We start from the raw sequence: 14,603 nt of genomic DNA, 5'->3' as shown, positions 1-14,603 counted from the left end.
TAGGAAGAGGGGGAGAAGGAGGAGGAGGAAGAATAGTTAGTTAGAGAGTAGGGAGAAGAGGTAGAGAAGAGGAGGAAGAGGAGATAGTGGTAAGTAAATAGGTAGAGAGAGAGAGATAGGGAGGAAAGTTACAGAAGGAGGAGGAGGAGGAAGAAGAATAGTTAGGTGGAGAGATAGGAAGAAGAGGTAGAGAAGAGGAGGAAGAGGAAAGGAGATGGTGGTAGGTAAGTAGGTAGAGAGAGAGAATTGGAGGAAAGTTTCGAAGGAGGAGGAGGAGGAGGAGGAGGGTAGTTCGTGTATGAGGTTTAAGGAAGGGGGAGAAGAGGGGAAGGGGGGAGGGGGGTCACTAATTAAGGTGGGCTGAGAGGTAAGGCAAGGTAAGACAGGTAACGTAGATGACTAATTTCTCGTTCTGTGATTTATTTTATTTTATTTTTATTTTTATTTATTTTTGTTATTTTTTTATTGTTTTGAGCGGGGAGACGGAGAGAGTAAGAAGAGATAGCCGTGTGTGTGTGTGTGTGTGTGTGTGTGTGTGTGTGTGTGTGTGTGTGTGTGTGTGTGTGTGTGTGTGTGTGGTGATTCATCCGTTTCTCAATCACTTTCTTCGTTTTGTTTGTTTTTCTTCATCTTTTTAACGTTTTTTTAATTTTTTTACGTCATGTGATTTTGTTGTTGATCATCTTGTTTTCTGTTCTTTTTTCCTTAGTTCGTCCTCCATTGTTTCTTTTTCATCATTCATTCATTCATTTGTTTTTCTTTAATCTGTTGTGTTTGTTCCCTTTTTCACTTTCTCTTTCTTCACTTCATTCGTCTTTTCCTTTCTCTTTATTTGGATTAATTTCCCTCCATTGTTTAATTTTTTTCCTCCCTATCTTTCTTACATTGTTCCTCTTTTTTCTTCTCTGCCTGCGTCTGACTCTCTCTCACTCACTCACTCGCACTCACTCACTTACTCACTATCAACCTCACACACACACACACACACACACACACACACACTCCTTTCTCTCTCTGGTGTTTCTTTTTCTCCTTTCTCTCTTCCTCCTCCTCCTCCTCCTCCTTTTCTTTCAGCCCCGTCTCTTCCTCCCCCTTCCTTCCCTCCCCTCCTGTGTGTGTGTGTGTGTGTGTGTGTGTGTGTGTGTGTGTGTGTGTGTGTGTGACTGTAATGAATCGGTGTAATTCATTTTTATGTATTTACCATTGTGCCAATTAACAAAGAGATCCGTGGAGGGAGACGTGTTTGAGCAGGACTGACGAACACACACACACACACACACACACACACACACACACACACACACACACACACAGGAGAACACGATAATTATAATGAAAAGAGAAGGATCGTCAGTAATTTAGGTTTTTTTTTATTGCTCTCTCTCTCTCTCTCTCTCTCTCTCTCTCTCTCTCTCTCTCTCTCTCTCTCTCTCTCTCTCTCTCTCTCTCTCTCTCTCTCTCTCTCTCAGCTACTGTATTTGTGTCTTTCTTTGTCTTTCTTTTTTTTTCTTTTTTTTTTTTTGCTTTGCTTTCATAATATATTCTTACGTCTTCATCTCTCAACTCTTCCTCCTCCTCCTCCTCCTCTCGTGCTTGCTTCACATGAAAATTCTTCTTCATAATATGTCTTCTTTTTTTCCTCTCCTCCAAGGTATATTTTTTCTGTATTTAAGTCGCCCTTTCATCATCTTGGATATATATGTGTGTGTTGAGGAGGAGGAGGAGGAGGAGGAGGAGGAGAAAAAGAAGAAAAAAAGGAAACGAAGAAAATTAAGAAAGTGAAAAAGAATAAAAGTTGAGGAAGTATAAAGAAGAAAATGTCGAAGGAAAATGACGAAAAAGAAGAATGTTAAGGAGAAGAGAAAAAAAGTAAAGCAGGGAGAGAACGAGGAGAACAAGAAAGAACGAAGAGATAGAGGAAGAGGTGCAGAATGAAGAGAAGAAAAAAAGAGAGAACAAAGAAGAGGAAGGAAGACAATAAAAGAAGACAAAAAAATGATCAGATACAGTAAAGGGCAGAAAAGAAGAAAAATTAGTTGGAAGAGAAGAAGAAAGACGAGGAGGAAGAACAAGAGGAACAAAAAGAACAAAAACAAAAAGATGAGAGAGGGAGAAAGAGAGAGAGAACAAAGAAGAAGGTGAGAAAGAGAAGTATGATCAGGAATGTAACAATGAATGGGAATAGAGAAGAATTGAATAAAGAGGAGAAGGAAGAAGAAGAAGAAGAAGAAGAGAAAGTTACCTAAAAAAAGAAATTGAGGAGGAGATGAATTAGCAGAAGGAGGAGAAGAATGAGAAGGAGGAAGAGAGAGAATATAGAATAGAACAGGACAGAATAGAAGAAGAGGAAGAAGAAGAAGAAGAAGAAGAAGAAAAAGAAGAAAAAAAAGAAGAGGAGGAAAAGGAAGACGAAAAAGAGGAGGAGGAGGAAGTAGAATATAGACAAGAAGAAGAGGAAGAAGAAGAAGAAGAAGAAGAAGAAGAAGAAGAAGAAGAAGAAGTAACAGAAGAAGAGGAGAAAAGGAGAAGGAGGAGGAAGTAGAATATAGAGTAGCAGAAAGAAGGAGAAGAACACGAAAAGAAGAAAAGAAAGAAATAGAAGAAGAAGAAAAGAAAAAGAAAAAAAGAAGAAAAAGAAAACAGAACCAGGAGTCACCTCAAGAACAGTACAAGAAAGAAAGAGAAAAAAAACACTTACTTGCGTTACACATTAGATCCCTTAGCATCATATTCTTGTTGCCCTTCAATGCTGCCAGTGTGACTTGCATCTCCACTCGCTACATTGTGTTAGCTTATGTTAATTCCCTTCGCTTAAACATTGATCCAGCTAATATACATGGCAATAACATGAGGAATGCAACCAAGATATATAGTAGTGGTTGTAGTTTTTGCTGTAGTAGTAGTAGTAGTAACAAGTCGTAAGATTGGGAAAAAAAGAAGGATTTGGAGGAGGAAGAAAGGGGATGTGAAGTACGTAGAGGAGGAGGAGGAGAAGGAAAGAAGTAAAAAAAAGCAGAATATGAAGATGTAGAGAAGAAGCAGAAGAAGGAAAAAGAAGAAAAGAAAGTGGAACAAGAACAGAAAGAACAAGGACAAGGGTATGAAGTAGAACAAGGAATCGACGAAGAAGGGAAGTATAAGAGAGAACAGGACAAGAACATACAGAACAAGAAGCTGACGAAGAGGAGGAGGAAGAGGAGGAGGAGCAGGAGGTACCAAGAGAACATGAAGAAGAACAGGAAATCAGCGAAGAGAAGGAGGAGGAGGAGGAGGAGATACCAACACAAGAACATTCTCAACTCATATAGAACAAGAAGTCGACGAACATGAAATAGAACAAGAGATCAAGCAAGAGGAGAAGAAGGAGGAAGAGGAGGAAGGAGCAGAAAAAAAGAATGAAATGGAACAAAAAAGTCAACTAGTAGGAGAAGAAGGAGGAGGAAAAGCAGGAAGAAAAAGGACAAGAATAAGAAATAGAACAAGAAATCAACGAAGAGGAGAAGGAGGAGAGGGAGGAGGAAGAGGAGGAACCATAACAGAAACATGAGCTAGAACAAGACGTAGAACAGAGAAGAATGAAGAGGAATGGTAGCTTAGGGGAGGAGGTAGAGGAGGTAGGGGAGCAGGTAGAGGAGGTAGGGGAGCAGGTAGGGAATGTAGGGGAGGTCGGTGCCTGGCCGGGTGGGCGCGACACGGCACGGCGGCAGCGTCAGGGCGGCCCGGCGTTGGGAATTAATCACTCCGTGGCGGCTGTCTCGCTCCGCCGCCCTCAAAACACCGCCCATTGTCGCCCCGCGGGGCCTGGCGGCGGCGGGACGCTTGGCTGGCCTCCTGCTGCTGCTGCTCCGTGTCATCCTACTCCACATCCTTCTTCTGCCACCGCTACCTCTACTACTACTCCTTGTTATCCTACTCCACATCCTTCTTCTGCCACCGCTACCTCTACTACTACTCCTTGTTATCCTACTCCACATCCTTCTTCTGCCACCGCTACCTCTACTACTACTCCTTGTTATCCTACTCCACATCCTTCTTCTGCCACCGCTACCTCTACTACTACTACTACTTGTTATCCTACTCCACATCCTACTTCTACTTTCCCTGCAACTCCTTGTCATCCTACTACAACTTCTGCTTCTCTACAGTTTTCTTCTTTTTCATTCCTTTTTCCTGCTGATTTTTGCTTTTTTTTCTTCTTAATCTTAGTTTTCCTACGCCTACTCCTTCTCCTTATCCTACTACTACTACTACTACTACTACTTGTCCCACTACTTTTCCTCCTCCTCCGCGTCATCCTCATTCTCCTCCCACTACTTCTACGGCTGTCGCTTTTCATCATCGTCATCATCATTCACCTTCTGTTGCTCCTAATTGTTGTCCTCCTCTTGTTCTTCGTCCTCCTTACTTGAATGTTTTTGTTTTTTTCTTTCTTCACCTTCTGTTGCTCCTCCTCGTCATCGTCATCGTCATCCTCCCCCTCTTTCTTGTCATCTTCTGTCTCCTTTTCCTCCTCCTTCTCTTTCTCGCCATCTTCTTTCTCCTCCTCCTCCTCCTTCTTCTCCCCTTATATGTTTTTGTCCTTCTCATCCTTCTCTTCTGTTTCTCTTCTTCTTCTTCTTCTTCATCATCATCATCATCATCATCATCATCATCATCATCATCATCATCATCTTCTTCTACTTCTTCTTCTTCTTCTTCTTCTTCTTCTTCTTCTTCTTCTTCTTCTCCTCCTCCTCCTCCTCGTCTTCCTCCTCCTCCTCCTCCTGCTGGGCACCCGCGTTCTGATGACTGACTCCCTTGATGATGACGCTATTACTCCCCTCCCCCCCTCGACACACACACACACACACACACACACACACACACACACACACAGTTGAGAGAGGAAGAGAGAGAGAGAGAGAAAAAAAAAGACGGACGGACATACATACCTCACAGTGCAAAGAGAGAGAGCACACCATTTAGGGGTTATTTTAGCGGTCTGTCGTATGTGACGTTGTGCACTATGCTGTGACGACCCCCCACTCCCCTCCCCTCCCCTCCTCCCTCTCCCCCTCCCCCCATTCCCACCCCTTCCCCCATTCCCGCCCCTTCCCCTCCCCTCCCTTCTCTCCCTTTAAACTTTTCTCCCTCTCCACCCTCCTCCTCCTACCTCTTCCCTCTCGTCCTCTTCCTCCTCCGTCTCTCCCCGCCTCCTCCTCCTCCTCTTCCCCTTCTCTCCCTTTAAATACTTCTCGCCCTCACTTTCCTCCTCCTCCTACACCTCCGTCTTTTCTCTCTCTCTCCTCCGTCTCGCCCTACTCTCACCCTTCCTCCTCTTTCTTCCTCCCCCTCCTCCTCCTCCTCCTCTTCCTCCTCCTCCTCCGAAGGGTAAACGAGTCTAGGGTTGATTGCTTCCGTTTTCATTCCCTTTATCTTCTCTTTCACTCCTTTCTTCTTTTATTTTTTTATCTTTGTTATTGTTCTTTATATTTTTGTTTTCGTTCTTGCTCTTTATCTTTTGTTCTTATTGTTCTTTTTTATTATTATCTGTTCTTATGACTGTTTTGGTTCTTGTTTTTATTTTGTTATTTTTCTTCTTGTTCTTATCATCCTTTTCTTCTTGTTATTCTTCTTTTACTTGTTCTTCTGTTTTTCTTGTTATTTTTTTCTATCGCTTCTACTACTACTACTACTTCTACTGCTGCTCCCACTACTACTACTACTACTACTACTACTACTTCTGTTACTACCACTGACGTCGCTCTTCTGCTGTTGTCCTACTGTTGTTATCAAATTGTTGTTGTTGTTGTTGTTGTTGTTGTTGTTGCTAATACTACTCCGAAAGCTGTTTTTGCTGACGACATTGAAGCAGGTGATGTTTGTCTATTGCTGTTGTTGTTGTTGTTGTTGTTTTTTGGGGGTGTTATTTTCTCTTCTTTTTTTAGTATTGAATCCGCTGACCTTCCTTGGCGTTAGAGCAGTTGATGTTTATTTATTTTCGTCCTTGTTATTTTGTGTTATTTTTGTAGTTGATTTCTTTTTTGTTTGTTTGTTTGTTTATTTTGTTATTTTTTTGTTTTGTTTTGTTTTTATTTTGTTTATTTTATTTGTGTTTATTTCTCTCTCTCCTCCCCCGCCGCTTCCTCAGGTGTCCCCTCGACGTCAGGTGGCACAGGTAAATCATCGAACGCCTCCCCCTAATCACCACGCACACCTGTTGTCCGCACCCCTTAACGAGCCCTTCACACCTGTCTCCCTTACCTGTCCCCGCCTACCTTTACCTCGCTTAGCTTTCTCTCTCTCTCTCTCTCTCTCTCTCTCTCTCTCTCTCTCTCTCTCTCTCTCTCTCTCTCTCTCTCTCTCTCTCTCTCTCTGTTTCTGTTTTATTTCCTCCCCTTCTTTCTTCCTTTCTCTGTCTGTCTCTCTCTCTCTCTCTCTCTCTCTCTCTCTCTCTCTCTCTCTCTCTCTCTCTCTCTCTCTCTCTCTCTCTCTCTCTCTCTCTCTCTCTCTCTCTCTCTCCCTTTTGTTAGAGCAAGGAGACAGGCAGACATACATACATACAAGAGAGAGAGAGAGATGGAGTGTGGGAGTGTTTGAGAGAGACAAAGAAGGAAGTGTTTACAGCCAGCCTGGTCACATCCCTCCTCAGCACACTATACTATTCTGCCCTGCCCCACCCTGCTCCCCTCACCCCTCCCTGCCTCACCCTGCCCCCCTCACCCCCTCCCTGCCCCACCTCTCCTCTGTTCTCTCCTCTCTCCTCTGTTCTTTCTCTACTCTCCTTAACTTCCTGCTTCTTCTCTTCAACTATATAATTTTCCTCTTGTGTATCATCCTTTTCTCTTCTCCTCTCTTCTTTTCTCTTCTCTCTCTCCTCTCCTTCACTCTCCTTAACTTCCTGCTTCTTCTCTTCAACTATATCATTTTCATCTTGTGTATCATCCTTTTCTCTCTTCTCTTCTCTTCTCTTCTCTCTCTCCTCTCCTTTACTCTCCTTCACTTCCTGCTTCTTCTCTTCAACTATATCATTTTCCTCTTGTGTATCATCCTTATCTCCTCTCCTCTCTCTTCTTTTCTCTTCTCTTCTCTCTTTCTCCTCTCCTTTGCTCTCCTTCACTTCCTGCTTCTCTTTAGCTTTACCATTTTCTATTTGTGTATCATCCTTTTCTCCTCTCATCTCTCTTCTTTTCTCTTCTCTTCTCTTCTCTTCTCTCTTTCTCCTCTCCTTTACTGTCCTTCACTCCCTGTTTCTTCTCCTTAGCTATATCATTTTCTTCTTGTGTCCCACCCTTCTCTCTTCTCCTCTCTCTTCTCTTCTCTTCTTTCTCTCCTCTCCTTTACTGTCCTTCACTTCCTTCTCCTCTATCTATATCATTTTCTTCTTGTATATCATTCTTTCTTTGTCACTGTCTCTCTCTTCGCCTTTCTCTTCTCTCTTCTCTTCTCTCATCTTCTCACTCTGCTTCATTTCCTCTTTCTCCTCTATATCATTTTCCTCTTGTATATACCATCCTTTTTTATCACCCTGCCTGCTTCACTCTCCTCTCTTCTCTTCTCTTCTCATCTCTTCTCCTTTACTTCACTTCCTGCTTCTTCTCTTTATACCAGTTTCCTCTTTCGTTATTTACTTTTTTATATATATCATCCTGTTTGTCTCCATTTCCTTTCTTCTCTTCTCCTCTCCTCTTCTTTCTTCTCTTCTACTCTCCTTTCTCTCTCTCTCTCTCTCTCTCTCTCTCTCTCTCTCTCTCTCTCTCTCTCTCTCTCTCTCTCTCTCTCTCTCTCTCTCTCTCTCTCTCTCTCTCTCTCTCTCTCTCTCTCTCTCTCACCCACCCACCCCTATGATCTCTTTTCTCTCCTCTCCTTCACTCTTCCTAACTTCCTACTTCTACAATCTCTCCCACTTGCCTCCTCCAGACACACTCCCTGCCTCCCTTACCCCTCCCTCCCTCCTCTGTTCTCTCCTCCTCTCCTCTCCCTCGCCCTGCCTTACTTCCTGCTTCCTCTCCCTACAATTTACCTCCTCCTCAGACACCTTGTTACACCGTGTTTCGCTCCCTTCCTTCTTATATAAGCTTCCTTCTCCCTCTCCCTTCCTCCCTTCCTCCCCTTGCTTCTCCCTGCCTCCACCATTCTCTACTTGACTTCCTCCCTCTCCCCTGTCTCTCGTGTTCCCATTTTTCTACTTGCGTCCCCCTGTTTCTCCTTTCCTTTCCTTGCCATCCCCTGCCTCTCCCTGTCTCACTTCTTGACTCCCCTTTCTCTCCCTGCCTCTGCTTCCCCCTGCCTCTCCCTGTCTCTCTTCTTGCCTCCCCCTCGTCTCCCTTAACCTCCCTGCCACCCCCTGCCTCTCTCTGTCTCTCTTCTTGCCTCCCCTTCTCCCTGCCTCCCTTTTCCTCCCCCCTCATCTCCCTGCTCCCCCGTTCTTCTCCCTTCCTCCCCTGCCTCTCTCCCTCCCTCTCCTCTGGGCGTGACAGGGTTGGGGCAATCAACTCGCGCGCGGATGCTGTGAATCCATTGACCTGGCGGCTTCTATTTTTTTTTTTTTTTTTGTGTGTGTGTGTGTGTGTGTGTGTGTGTGTGTGTGTGTGTGTGTGTGTGTGTGTGTGTGTGTGTGTGTGTGTGTGCTTAACTGTTTGATATTATTTTCACTTATTCATTCTTACCTCCAGCTTAGTGTTTGTTCCGTTTACACTTCCTTTGATTGTCACCCTTTCTGCTTTTCTCTCCTTCCTTCTCTCCTATCTTCTTCTCTTTTATTCCTATTATTATTTTTGTTATTTGATTTTTTTTTTTGGATCATTCCCTACCTGCTTGCCTCTCCTTCTCTCTTCTGGTTTTGTTTTCTCTGTTTTCTCTTCTTTCTTCTGTTCTCTCTTCTCCTCTTTACTGTTTATATTTCCCTTATTCTCATTTTCGTTGTTTTTTTTTATCCTGTTTCCTCACACTCTGCCTCTCCTTCCCTCTGTTTGGTTTTCTCCGTTTTCTCTTCTCTTCTTTCTTCTCTCTTCTCCTTTGTCCCGTTAATATTTGCTTTTCTTCTCATTTTCTTTTATTTTTTTATCTCGTCTCCTCACTTCCTGGCTCTTCTATACCCTCGCTTCTTGGTTCTTTCTCTTTTTCTCTTCTTAAATTTTCTCCTCTGTCATTTTTCTTTCCTGTTCCCTCCCTTCCTCTCTTCGCTTCTCTGTTCCCTATTTTTTCTGCTCTCTCTTCTTCTCTGTTCTCTCTTCACTCCTCTCTGTTCTCTCTTTTCTGCTCCCTCTTCTTCTCTGTTCCCTCTTCTTCTCTGTTCTTTCTTCTTCTCTTCTCTCTTCACTTCCTCTGTTCTCTCCCTTCCTCTTGTCTCTCTTTTCTGCTCCCTCTTCTTCTCTGTTCCGTCTTCTTCTCTGTTCTTTCTTCTTCTCTTCTCTCTTCACTCCTCTCTGTTCTCTCCCTTCCTCTGTTCGCTCTTCTTTTCTGCTCTCTCTCTTCTTCTCTGTTCCCTCTCCTTCTCTGTTCTTTCTTCTCTTCTCCCTTCTCTCTCTGTTCTCTCCCTTCCTATGTTCTCTCTTTTCTGCTCCCTCTTCTCTGTTCCCTCTCCTTCTCTGTTCTTTCTTCTTCTCTTCTCTCTTCTCTCCCTTCCTCTGTTCTCTCTTTTCTGCTCCCTCTTCTCTGTTCCCTCTTCTTCTCTGTTCTTTCTTCTTCTCTTCTCTCTTCTCTCCTCTCTGTTTTCTCCCTTCCTCTGTTCGCTCTTCTTTTCTGCTCTCTCTCTCTTCTCTCCATTCCATCCTCTCTTCACTCAACTCCTAATTTCTGCTTTACTTCCGGTCTCTGCTCCCTCTACCTCTAACCTCAGACTCCTCGTTACACACTGCTTTCCGTTCCCCTTATTACCTTCTAACCTTGCCTCTCTTCTCCTTTCTCTTCCTCCTCCTCTTCTTCCTTCTCTCCCTCCTTCTTCACTCTACCTTACTTCCCCTTACTTTTAAACTTGTCTCAATCCCAGTCTCTCTTCTCCTTTCTCCTCCTTTCCTCCTCCTTTTCCTCCTTCTCTCCTTCCTTCTCCTCCTCCTCCTCCTCCTCCTCCTCCTTACTTCCCCTTACCTTAAAACCTGCATTAATTCCAGCCTCTCTTCTCCTCCTCCTCCTCCTCCTCCTCTTCACTGTGCTCGATTCTATCTCCTCTCCTCTTCTTCTCTTCTTCACTCTCCTTTACTTCCCGTTTCTCTTCACTTCCATTTAGCTTCTCAGACACCTGGTTATGTACACTCTCTCTCTCTCTCTCTCTCTCTCTCTCTCTCTCTCTCTCTCTCTCTCTCTCTCTCTCTCTCTCTCTCTCTCTCTCTCTCTCTCTCTCTCTCTCTCTCTCTCTCTCTCTCTCTCTCTCTCTCTCTCTCTCTCTAAGTCCTCCCCCCCCCCCCCTCTCACCCACGTCACCCTGCCTCACACTTACATAGTCACGGTCACTCCCTTTCTCCCTCTCTCTCCCTTGTTCCCGTTCACCCTGGGCTAGAGGTTCATAACACTCAGCTCCCTTTTTTATTTTATTGGCACCGGAAGACTTATACCGTTGTTGTTGTTGTTGTTTTTGTTTGTTTTTCGTTATTTATTCTTTTGTTTCAGTCTCCCTTTTTTTTTGTCACCGTAAGCCTTATACCGTTTTTTTTTTTACTTAGTTTCGTTATTTATTCTTCTTGTTTTACTCTCCCTTTTTTTGTCACTGTAAGCCTATACCGTTTTTTTTTTAACTTAGTTTCGTTATTTATTTATTTATTTTTTATTACAGGAAGGGAGACAGCTAAGGGCAAGACCAAAAAAAAAAAAAAAAAAAATCCCACCAGACGAAAAAGAAGAGGAGGTCAAAAGAGAGGTCAGCTTACATTATTAATACCATTACAACAAAATGCAGCCTCGAAATATATAGACCAATGGATTTCTCTTTTTTTTTTTATTGGCTGTTTCTTTGTGTTTCCTTAATGTTTGATCCTCCTTCTCTTCCTCATTCTCGTCGTTGCTGTTGTTGTCCTTGTTTTCTTTTCCTCCACACTCCTTCCCGCTGTCATCTGTCCTCTTTTACTTTTTGTTTATTATTATTATCATTATTATTATTATTATTATTATTATTATTATTATTATTATTATTATTATTATTTTCATTCTGACTCACTCCCTTTCTGTATAGTTCTCCTTTCTTCATCTTGGTTTTGTTTTCTCTGTTTTCTCTTCTCTTCTGTTATCCCCTGTCCCGTTTTCTCTTCTCTTCTGTTATCCCCTGTCCCGTTTTCTCTTCTGTTATCCCCTGTCCCGTTTTCTTTTCTCTTCTGTTATCCCCTGTCCCGTTTTCTTTTCTCTTCTGTTATCCCCTGTCCCGTTTTCTTTTCTGTTATCCCCTGTCCCGTTTTCTTTTCTCTTCTGTTATCCCCTGTCCCGTTTTCTTTTCTGTTATCCCCTGTCCCGTTTTCTCTTCCGTTATCCCCTGTCCCGTTTTCTCTTCTCTTCTGTTATCCCGTCCCGTTTTCTCTTCTCTTGTGTTATCCCCTGTCCCGTTTTCTCTTCTCTTCTGTTCTCGCCTGTCCCGTTTTCTGTTCTGTTATCCCCTGTCCAGTTTTCTTGTCTGTTATCCCCTGTCCCGTTTTCTCTTCTCTTGTGTTATCCCCTGTCCCGTTTTCTCTTCTCTTGTGTTATCCCCTGTCCCGTTTTCTTTTCTCTTCTGTTATCCCCTGTCCCGTTTTCTTTTCTCTTCTGTTATCCCCTGTCCCGTTTTCTTTTCTGTTATCCCCTGTCCCGTTTTCTTTTCTCTTCTGTTATCCCCTGTCCCGTTTTCTTTTCTCTTCTGTTATCCCCTGTCCCGTTTTCTTTTCTCTTCTGTTATCCCCTGTCCCGTTTTCTCTTCTCTTCTGTTATCCCCCGTCCCGTTTTCTCTTCTCTTCTGTTATCCCCTGTCCCGTTTTCTCTTCTCTTTTGTTATCCCCTGTCCCGTTTTCTCTTCTCTTCTGTTATCCCCTGTCCCGTTTTCTCTTCTCTTCTGTTATCCCCTGTCCCGTTTTCTCTTCTCCTGTTATCCCCTGTCCCGTTTTCTCTTCTCTTCTGTTATCCCCTGTCCCGTTTTCTCTTCTCTTTTGTTATTCCCTGTCCCGTTTTCTCTTCTCTTCTGTTATCCCCTGTCCCGTTTTCTCTTCTCTTCTGTTATCCCGTCCCGTTTTCTTTTCTCTTTTGTTATCGTCTGTCCCGTTTATATTTGCCTTTCATTTCCGTTGTTGTTGTTTTTTATATACTGTTTGTGTGTGTGCTGTTTATTATTATTTTTTTTACTTGCATTACTACTACTACTACTACTACTACTACTACTACTACTACTATTTATACTCGTCCTCCTTGTTGTTTCCTTTCCCTCCACACTTCCCTCTGTCATCCATCCTCTTTCTCTCCCCTCGTCTCATTCCTCGTGCACCTCCTCCTCCTCCTCCTCCTCCTCAGTGCTAAATAAAGCCCACCGCCGCATCACCCTTCCCCTCCTCCTCTCCCTCCCCTCTCTCCCCCTCCCCCCACCTCATCATTCCTTTACCTAATCCCGCAACTCCTCCTCTTTGCCCTTTGCAGAATTACACTTTCACACCTTAAATGCCCGTCGAGAGAGAGAGAGAGAGAGAGAGAGTATACAAAAAAACACACATTGAGACTCGTGTGTTAGTGTTGTGTTGGTTTTGGGGTGTTTTCTTTCGCCTTTTTTTTTTCTTCGGTTTTTTTTTCTTTTTCTTTTTTTAGTGTGCGTTTTGAGAAGGGATTAAAGAGTTACTTAAATGGAGGATAGAAGTGTGTCCGTGTGTGTGTGTGTTTGTTGGGGGGTAGGGTTGTGGTTGTGTGTGTGTGTGTGTGTGTGTGTGTGTGTGTGTGTGTGAGAATGAGACGAGACGAGGGGAGAGAATGAGGATGGAGGATGGAGGAAAAGGAAACAACAACAAGGACGAGTAGAAGTAGTAGCAGTAGTAGTAGTAGTAGTAGTAGTAGTAGTAGTACAAGTAAAAAAAAACAGCACACACACAAACAGTATAAAAAAAAAAAACGAAAATGTGTGTTTCTATTTTTAACGCTACTTTTGTTACTTGCATTGCTACTACTACTACTACTACTACTACTACTACTACTACTACTACTACTACTACTACTACTACTACTACTACTACTACTACTACTACTACTACTACTACTACTACTGCTAATAATAATAATAATAATAATAATAATAATAATAATAATAATAATAATAATAATAATACCACCACTACTACCAATAATAGTAATAATAATAATAATAATGATAATAACAACATCAACAACAACAACAACAAAAACAACAACAACAACAACAATACGCCTTCCACTAATGTCATTCCACTAATTTAGACAATAAACTCGACCTTCCATTGTCTCTCACTCTCTCTTGCCTTCTATCTATCTGTCTATCTATATCTATATCTATCCATCTGACACAAGCACGCACCCTACCAAGTTTAGTTTCCCCTCCTCTCCCTCTCACCCTTCCCTCTACCCCCAGTCACCCTCTCTCCCTTCCCTCTCCCCCAAATCACCCTCCCTTTCCTCCCTCCCTCACCCCAAGTCACCCTTCCTCACCCTGCACACACACTCTCCAATCATGGCTTCGTGTCCTTGTGCCTCGGCGTGTTGTTATTCTTGCCCTCGCGCGGAGATTGTGTTGTTCCCGTTTGTTGTTGTTTTTTTCCCTCGTCATTGTTTGCCTCCTCGTCCCCTTCCACCGCCGCCGCCGCTTCCATGCGCCGAGCGACCGGCCCAGAGAAGGGGAGGTCGCGCGTTGACGTATTCAAAGAGATGGGGTGTTGTCTGTTGTCTTGAGTGGAGCGAGGTCGAGAAGGTGGGAGAGAGAGGGAGGGATGCTAAGAGGCTGGAAGGAAGGAAGGGCATTGGAGTTAGTGCATGAATATTGTGTCGTGTCTGGAGGCAGGTCGAGGAGAGAGGGATGCTGAGAGGTTGAAAGGAAGGAAGTGTAGAGGAGTTAGTGCAGTAATGTTGTCGTGGCTGGAGGCAGGTTTAGAAGATAGGAGAGAGGGATGCTGAGAGATGGCGCCACTATAAACACTTGCCTGCGCCATGACGGGCTGGGGCCGAATACCATCCAGGCCCCTCAAGCAAGCCTACCGGCGCAATAGGCGGAGACGTAAAAGAAAAAAAAAAGGGGGGAGGAAGGAAGCGTATTGGAGTTTTAGTGCAGGAGTGTTGTCGAGGCTTTCCATCAATTATTTTTTTCTTTCAGTTGCTGCTCATATGCTATTTTTCGGTGTTTGTTGGAGGAAAGGTGTAAGAATTGGAAGGACGTTCAGAATGATTCATGATAAAGAGGAGGATGAAGAGAGGGACTAGAAAGGAGTAAAGAGGAGGAATAGGAAGAGGAAGAGGAGAGAGGAAAAGGAAATATGGACGTGTAGGAAGGAAGAGATGGGAGAAGGTAGGAGAGAGTAAGGAGGTGGAAGGAACTTTAGAAGGGGGGTTGTTTGACTTTTTCCTTCTCAATACTAGACACTAAAGGGACTTCCCGTGTGGTCTGTTAAAATTTCATCCTTTTTATGTCAATCCCAAACACAATACAAGGAATTTTCGTATAG

Source organism: Eriocheir sinensis, chromosome 27 (assembly GCF_024679095.1).
Source record: "Eriocheir sinensis breed Jianghai 21 chromosome 27, ASM2467909v1, whole genome shotgun sequence".
In the NCBI taxonomy this organism is placed as follows: domain Eukaryota; kingdom Metazoa; phylum Arthropoda; class Malacostraca; order Decapoda; family Varunidae; genus Eriocheir; species Eriocheir sinensis.
Note: the sequence above shows the minus strand (reverse complement) of the source record.